General features: G+C 39.2%; 1 long non-coding RNA gene across 1 annotated transcript in view; it reads left to right on the top strand.

The window, feature by feature from the left end:
* Positions 1-392: 392 nt before the first annotated feature.
* Positions 393-9335, top strand: part of LOC132393687 (uncharacterized) — a 28557-nt gene continuing 19614 nt past the window's right edge. The window contains exon 1 of the long non-coding RNA XR_009512037.1: positions 393-453. This is a non-coding gene — a long non-coding RNA (uncharacterized LOC132393687). The remainder of the gene's footprint in view (positions 454-9335) is intronic.

Genomic DNA, 9335 nt, shown 5'->3' with positions numbered 1-9335 from the left:
GCAACAGTTGAGTTGTATTATGCCATGGGATTGTTGTATCTTACATTTGGGTATTGCAGATATGCAACATCCAAGTACATTGATCCCTGAACTCCAGTAAAATTTGATCTTGGTGTCCTTCCTTGTTTGCTGCCTTGGGCTATTAGATTATCTAGACATAGTGAATACAAAAAAATTGGACACATGGAATGCACAAAGGGAGATTGCCCAAGTTTCCATTCATTTGAGTTAATGAATGGAAAATCAAATGAATCCTCTTAGGGGAAGCATTAACCACTTAAAAATAAATGGTTAATAGCTCCGCCACATAATAAAGAAATAATTCTCAGACCAACAAGTTTAATTATGGTACAAAGGTAACAGGTAGACTAAGACACTTCAGGATGCATACAGTTCAGCAAAACAAAACTTCTGTCATACTTGTGCTGTGGATTTCCCTACCAACAATGGCAGGTTTGTATAATATCTCAATAGTAAGTGGCTCGTTTTCACAAATCATCAGTGTTCCAAAAAGTACATAATTACAAACAAAGCCAATACTTTCACCAAGGTTGCAAACTGCTCTTTCATTCAAGTTACACCAAGCAAGATTTTTCCTGCCATGCTCTATCAATGTAATAAATCCAAACAAAGTTTGAATCCACTATTGGTATCATCATTACCAAGTCCATGTGCTCAAGCTTTGGACAGATTTATGAATCTGCTGTGCATAACATTTTTCACTCTTGGCGCTTTATTCTGTGTTCACTTTTGTTGGCTCCCTTCCAAGTTTTACTTCGACTCAACAATGGCTGAGGCATTCCTTTGGCTAATGAATACTGTCTCCCCAATTTCTTCATGGGATGCTTTTTAAAGAGATATTTCTGCTGAAGTAAATTGTAATACTACCAGTCTGGGTAAATTCTTCCACCTCCCGTTGCTCTCCCCACTGTTAAATTGCTCCCTTTTCCCACATGTTTAATTGAATGTTGCATTATAATTTGTTCTGACATATTAATGGCATCCATCTAACTGAATGTTGCTGTGATCTCAGCAATTGACCCAAAGTAGTATTCTAGCTACTTCTTTCCTTCCCATCAATGGTTCCTTTAAATTACTAGATGTACAGACAATTTTCTGAGCTTTATTTGACCCTGTTGTATTGCAACTATGAGCATAGATGTGTCTTTTTAACATCAGTCAAATTAGTCTTCAAAAAGCTAATACGAAAACCTCAGCTGCTCACTTTGAGGTCATCCCATTATAAATTAAAAGGTGTTTCTGTAGATCAATTTAAGGAAAATGGCAACTACTGTTTTCAGGATATATTTGTTTTTCTCTCAACAGGCTGGAAATAGTATTTATTTAAAATGTGCTTATGTAAGTATTTGCACAGAGCTGTTTGTGACCTCATTTGGGGTGGGAAGTAAAAAGAGAGGTTAAAAGTATGTTGAACATTTAGTTTCACTGAAGTACACAATTCTGTAGAAGTGAATTGTTTTCTATCTTTAACTTCTCCATTTGTCCCAGGAAACGGATTTCTTCTTTTCCTCTCCCTCCTTCTTCTTGTTTTTCTTTTTGTCGACTTGAAAGACTATGGATTTGTGCCCTTGAAGGAGTCCTTTTTCTGTGGCAGTGCAACTTCTTCTATGATGTAGAGGCCAATGTGCAAGAGGCAGTCCTGTTTGCATCTGCTACACGTTAAGTTGTACAGCCACGGCTGTGAGCTCTTTGTTCTTCCTATGCACTGTATTTCCTCCTGCATATTGTGTTTGCTTTTCTTTGGCCTTTTGAAGGCCTTTGCAGAGCTTCTGGCTCAACTCACTATGACTGAGCAATTACATCTCAGTCGTCAACTTTGATATCTGGAGCTGAAATATAAGCATTGGCATATACTTTTACCTAAGTCTAATGAATCATTATTTATGTAGTATTGATATGCTTACAATCCACATGTGATCCTGGACATCATCATTTATGACTGTCCTTTACATTTCTTTTTCCAGAATACATTATAGGCAGTAACACAGAAACTACTTAGTCTTTCCTCTTGATTAGGTTGCTTTGTCTAGGTCTTGTTACTGTGGAGTAGAACCCTCATGTCATTTGCTTCATACATACTATAAATTGAACATTATGCAATCTAACAGTTTGTAATTCATTTACACCTGTTTGGTCAACCAAATGTTTACTGATGTGCAGAGCAAGTGAGATGTTGGGTCCTAAATATGTAAACATGGTCAAAATTACTAAAACATAATTATAGATGTGATAGAGCTACCCAACAACATATTGCCCCATTACATTTTTTAGCATAAAATCCTCATGTGCATGGGAATATTGGTAGATAAAGTACTGGAAGTAATCTTTTGTCATTTGCCACATAATCTGCAAGCAGTAAATCTCTGATGAGGACTGTATGCCCTTTCATATTTGCCCTGCGATTAGAGGGGTTGGATGTTTTTCTTGTGTGGAGGTACGGTATATTCCTTCTGAGTATGTGCTGAGCAGAAACACGAAATCTGGAGCAAGGATGAAACCTTGCTGGGCGTTGCTGTCTTTGATGGAAGACTCAAATGCAGAGCCAATGTATTAACTAGTACCTTGTGTATCTTCCAGAAACAACTTGATCACACTGAGAAATCTGAGGAGAGCTAATCTTTTGAAGCAATTTGAGCATTCTGAGCATATGTTCAAAGGCCTTAGTGAGGCTAATTAAAGTAATGGACAGCAATGCAAGCAAAACACCAAAGCCTTCTGCATTCTCTGCACTTATTATGCTGTTGTCCAGGGAGAAGTCAATGATCGACATTGTTTCTTGAAAATTGCCCCATGATTCAAGGTAAACTCCTTTTGTGGACCCCTCTTGTATTTCTGACAATGTCTGTTTTCAAATCTACTTCACAATAGTTCAAGGTAAATTGTCTTTGTGCGGTTATTTCCTCTATTTCCCCATGAGAAAAGATCTGTAGCTCTGTATACAGATATTACCGCTCTAGGCCCACAACACATGATCACAAGGGACACCACGGAACTATTTTATTTTAAGTATGATAGCAAGAACTTTCTTCTTAACGTCAACATAATTTTGTTCACTTCAGCTTAATATGCTGGAAGCAAAAGCTTCAACTCTTTTCCCATTTCCCAACATGAGGAACATCAAAGGCAAAAATAAATTGTTTCCTTATGTGTAATGGATTAAATTGGAGGTTCCCTAACTTTTTTTTTCTTTGTGCCCACATCAGAGGGATTTGTTTTGCTTGCTTCCCTCCACTACCTCACCACTTTCCAATCAATTCATAAACACTGCAAAAAAGAATTTACTTTTTAAATTGTCTTCCTCTTCTAACTTTACCACACACTGTGCCTCCCACAACACTCCCCAAGTCTGCACTCATCTAAACCTGACCTTCCTATGGAGGGGCCCATTTCCCAGTTTGAATGCCTAGGCACTAAATCTTCACTCTATATATCTAAAGGCACAGAGGTAATTCATTCAGCTTAATGACATTAAATTTGCTGCGAAGAGTGGCATCGACTTGTGAAGAGTACAAGAAAATAATTAGCCTCATCTTTCAGTTCTGATTGTTTTCTCCTGCTTATTTCTGAAGTACAAAGCCAATGAGGCATCTAGAACCTTGATGAATTATTGTTAATCGAGTTTCTCACAATTACATTTAAAGATGGCAAAAGAAAACAAAGTATGAAATGGAGGCTAAATAAGTACAGAGGGTAAAAAGAAAGTTTGGATTAGGAGAGGGAAAATTGAGAAACAAAGATGAAAAGAAGTCTAACTTTTAAATACTTGTTGGAACTATATTTTGTGCAAGGTCATTTAGCTTTAATAGTTCCCTTTGTAGACCTCTGAGGTTGAATGGCATTGCAGGAACATTTACCTCCTCAATTAAGCAGTCTGCACATCTCATAAGATCAACTGTAACACAGTATGGGAAGTATAATATACATTTATTATGGAAAAACACTGCAATTTCAATTCCATTCTTTGTGGAACTGCATAAAGATATCACTGGTAAGATTTATATATATTACTTATCCATGATTGTCCTAGAGGTGGCGATACAGGTGAGCTTCTTTCTTGAAACTTACAGACTTTCTGGTGAAGTAATGCCCATAATATTGTTGGGGAAAGGAACTTGGGGTTTAATCCTAATGATGATAAAAAGAACAGATTATTCAAAATATTTGCAAATTATAATTGCACATAACATGAATTTGAACCTGCATGCAGAGATTTTCTTATACCTGCTGTCCTCAGTAGCAGAGATCAGTCATTTGAGAATATAGTTTAAAAAGGCTTACATGCATTGCACCTAAATAGTGTGAGCCAGTGATGGAGGAAATGAATGCTTAGGGTGATGAATAGGGTGTTGATCATGAACATGCACTGGTAAATAGAGAGTACTCTACCACACTCCTGGATTGTGCCTTATAAATAATAGGAACCTCAAAATATCAGGAGGTGGGTCACCCACAACAAGACAGCACTATTGTTGTTTGTACAGTATTTCAGATACCCAACACTTGCAGATCTTTTGATTTCATTTTTAGAAACATAAACAAGTAGGCCGTGCATCCCCTCATGCTGTTTCTTCACTCAAAATGGCTGATCCTCTGTCTCAAATCTGTATTCCTCTTTTCTTCCCATGCCTACTGAAGTATTTTGCGTTGAGAAATTAGTCTATCAATTTCTTAAATAAATTCAGTGACTTGGCCCCCATGAGGGAGAATTCCAAAGGTTCAGTGTTTCTCTGAGCGAGGGGTCAAGCCGTTTCTCCTCATCTTACTCATAGGTCTCTAGCTCTCTAACCTAAGAATGTGTCTCCATCTGGAGGAAACAACTTCCTCAATATAGTCTGTCTTACCCTGTCAGAATTTTCTAAGTTTCATTTAGACCTCCTCCCGCTCCTGTAAATTCTTTGAAATACAAACTTAGTTACGCTAACTTCCTCTGCAATGGTGGTAATCTCACCATCATAGTAATCAGTTCCACTCAATCTAACCCCATTTAAATCATTTGCCTTTTGGTTTTTCCTACCAACTTGAAGAACTTCACATTATTCTACGTTATTCTGTCTAACATCCTTTTGCCCACATAATTGGTTGGCTTGAAGCCTCTTTTGCGTTATCCTCTAATTCGCAACCTAACTCAGCCTGGTATCATCAGAGAATTTTGAGAGACTGCTTACTGTTCCCGTATCCAAATCATTGATACAGTATATATTGTGGATCACTGTTGCCCAAGCATTCCCTAATGCTGTAGTGAGCAACAACTTGGGAATCATGGTGGGAACCACATGGAAAGCCTCTGAGTCAAACAGGTTGAGAGTCCCATGACCTGGACATATATAGAGAGAACGGCCCAATTCATCCCATAGAATCACAGAAACCTGGACAATCAGCTTGCCAATGGATTGTTCATCAGTCAGATCTAGACTAGATATTGATTCTGGACACTTCGGAAAACAGTCCCCACTGTTGAGCATGCCTTTGCCTTTTACCTTATTAACCCTGACCCACCATAAAGATATCACACAGACTGGAACCTCAGTACAGTTTGATATCCAAGCCTTTGTAGTAATGCATTTGGGGCAGTTTTGTTTCCGCTTGGTAAGAAATTGGCAGCAAAATGTTTTATTTCACTGTATTGTCCTTTTGACAAAACAAAAAGTCAGGTAGATGTACAAGTGGCTTTTCTTGTTTCATAAGAACAATTCAGATAAACTCTTCCCATGAACTAAGATACATTATGGCTACAGCCACGGTACTATCTGAGAATAAAGCTCTCTTTCAAGGTAGTCAACTTAATTTTCCATTTCATTGTTCCAATATTGTGGAACAGAGTGCATACTTAACAACATATTGCCACAGAAGAATGATGAAAAAAATTGCTACCAAATATTTTTAAACGGTATATGGTATGATGGATCCTTCCTTCTATCGATCACTTAAACTGACACCTGCTTGATGTATTTGGTCCTGTTTCCACTGTATGAAGTTCTGAAGTTAAAGTTTGACAAAATCAGGAATGTTGTTGGCCTGCACTACCTGTAGAATGTTTTGTCTGACATGCTCTGACATATGTAAGATAAATTCTACTGCATGTACTGCTGCCAACCATTGCTGAAATGGAGTCTCACTCAGATAAATGCAGATGTGTTCTAAAGGAATCAGGGCACTAACCATCTGGCTACAAAAATCAATTGTAATTGCTGAAGGCTTAATTACCAATAATTAACGTAAATGAAGCACAGCCTTGAAACCATCAGGAAAGAAATGTTTTAGCTTCTTCTGGTCTCCTCTGGGTAGATTTAAAGTATAAACACAATACCAGAGAATCCTCCAGGGAAGTAATCAGAAAAGTTATATTATCCCTGATTGATGCTTTTCATCCTTATCTTCAGCATTCATGCAAAACTGTTGTCCAACAGCATCCACTGATTGGTTCAGTGACTAGAAATGTTCACCCACCCATTGCTTTTGTTCTGCTCTGGTGCTCAACAGCAGCAGCAAATGGGAGGACTATGGACATGTCACGGACCAGCTGTGAAGCATCCACAATCGAAATGAGGTTCTGTGATCTTATGCATTTGCTTAACCTCCAGTATCTCTACTCACTTTTATTTTCATGGGAACAATGCATAAGCTACTCCAAAAAACTCTCCTTATTAAGACCATAAGACAAAGGAGCAGAAGTCAGCCATTCGGCCCATCAAGTCTGCTCCGCCATTTCATCATGAGCTGATCCAATCTCCCCTTTAGTCCCATTCCCCCGCCTTCTCACCATAACCTTTGATGCCCTGGCTACTCAGATACCTATCAATCTCTGCCTTAAATACACCCAACGACTTGGCCTCCACTGCTGCCCGTGGCAACAAATTCCATAGCTTCACCACCCTCTGGCTAAAAAAATTTCTTTGTATCTCTGTTCTGAATGGGCGCCCTTCAATCCTTAAGTCATACCCTCTCGTACTAGACTCCCCCACCATGGGAAACAACATTGCCACATCCACTCTGTCCATGCCTTTCAACATTCGAAATGTTTTTATGAGGTCCCCCCTCATTCTTCTAAACTCCAAGGAGCACAGTCCAAGAGCAGTCAAACGTTCCTCATATGTTAACCCTCTCATTCTCAGAATCATTCTAGTGAATCTTCTCTGAACCCTCTCCAATGTCAGCACATCCTTTCTTAAATAAGGAGCCCAAAACTGAACACAGTATTCCAAGTGAGGTCTTACCAGTGCCTTATAGAGCCTCAACATCACATCCCTGCTCCTATACTATATTCCTCTGGAAATGAATGCCAACATTGCATTCACCTTCTTCACCACCGACTCAACATGGAGGTTAACCTTAAGAGTATCCTGCACGAGTACTCCCAAGTCCCGTTGCATCTCAGAACTTTGAATTCTCTCTCCTTTTAAATAATAGTCTGCCCGTTTATTTCTTCTACCAAAATGCATGACTATACACTCTCCAACATTGTAATTAATTTGCCACTTCTTTGCTCATTCCCCTAACCTATCCAAGTCTCTCTGCAGATTCTCTGTTTCCTCAGCACTACTGGCCCCTCCATCTATCTTTGTATCATCAGCAAACTTAGCCACAAAGCCATCCATTCCATAATCCAAATTGTTGATATACAATGTAAAAAGAAGCTGCCCCAACACGGACCCCCGTGGAAAACCACCGGTAACCAGCAAGCAACCAAAATGGGATCCCTTTATTCCCACTCTCTGTTTCCTGCCAATCAGCCAACACTCTATCCATGTATGTAACTTTCTCATAATTCCATGGGCTCTAACCTTGTTCAACAGCCTCATATGCGGCCCCTTGTCAAAGGCCTTCTGAAAATCCAAATACACAACATCCACTGCATCTCCCTTGTCTAGCTAACTTGTAATTTCCTCAAAAAATTGCAATAGGTTTGTCAGGCAGGATTTTCCTTTAAGGAAACCATGCTGAGTTCTGCCTATCTTGTCATATGTCTCCAGGTACTCTGTAACCTCATCCTTGACAATCAACTCAACCACCGATGGGAATAAATATCTATAATTTCCTTTTTGCTTCCTTGCCCCCTTCTTAAATAACGGAGTGACTTTTGCAATCCTCCAGTCCTCTGGAACCATGCCAGAATCTATTGACTTTTGAAAGATCATTGCTAATGCCTCCACAATCTCCACTGCTACTTCCTTCAGAACACGAGGGTACATTCCAGCTGGTCCGGGAGATTTATCTACCCTTAGACTATTCAGCTTCCTGAGTACTTTCTCTGTTGTAATTGTGATTGTGCATATTTCTCTTATCTAACACTCTCGGGTGTTCGGTATATTGCTGATGTCTTCCTTAGTGAAGACTGATACAAAATACTTGTTCAGTTTTTCCACCATCTCCTTATCTCCCATTACAATTTCTTCAGCATCATTTTCTATCAATCCTATATCTACTCTCACCTGTCTTTTACTCTTTATATACGTGAAAAAGCTTTTAGCATCCTCTTTGATATTATTTGCTAGCTTCCTTTCATAGTTCATCTTTTCCCTCTTAATGACCTTCTTAGTCTCCTTGTGTAGTTTTTTTAAAACTTCCCAATCCTCTGTCTTCCCACTAATTTTTGCTTCCTTGAATGCCCTCTCCTTTGCTTTTACTTTGGCTTTGACTTGTCTTGTCAGCCACAGTTGCATCCTTTTTCCATTCGAAGATTTCTTCTTTCTTGGAATATATCTGTCTTGCACCTTCCTCACTTCTCGCATAAACTCCAGCCACTGCTGCTCTGCCGTCCTTCCCGCTAGTGTCCCTTTCCAGTCAACTTTGGTCAGTTCCTCTCTCGTGCCACTGTAATTTCCTTTAGTCCACTGAAATACCGACACATCGGATATTGGCTTCTTTTTCTCAAATTTCACACTGAACTCAATCATGTTATGATCACTGCCTCCTAAGGATTCCTTCAGCTCCATCTCTCTACTCACCTCTGGTTCATTACACAATACCCAATCCAATACAGCTGATCCCCTAGTGGGCTCAACAACAAGCTGTTCTAAAAAGCCGTCTCGTAGACATTCTACAAATTCTCTCTCTTGAGATCCAGTGCCGACCTGATTTTCCCAATCCACTCGCATGTTAAAATCCTCTACAATTATCATAACACTGCCCATATGGCAAGTCTTTTCTATTTCCTATTGTAATTTGTAGTCCACATCACTGCAGCTGTTTGGAGGCCTGTAGATAACTGCCATCAGGGTCATTCTACCCCTGCGATTTCTTAGTTCAACCCATAAAGATTCTGTACCTTCCAATCCTATGTCAACTCTTTCTAATGATTTAATATCATTTCTTAC

The sequence above is a fragment of the Hypanus sabinus genome, chromosome 5 (assembly GCF_030144855.1).
Source record: "Hypanus sabinus isolate sHypSab1 chromosome 5, sHypSab1.hap1, whole genome shotgun sequence".
Lineage (NCBI taxonomy): Eukaryota > Metazoa > Chordata > Chondrichthyes > Myliobatiformes > Dasyatidae > Hypanus > Hypanus sabinus.
This window is presented reverse-complemented; position numbering and strand designations above follow the sequence as displayed.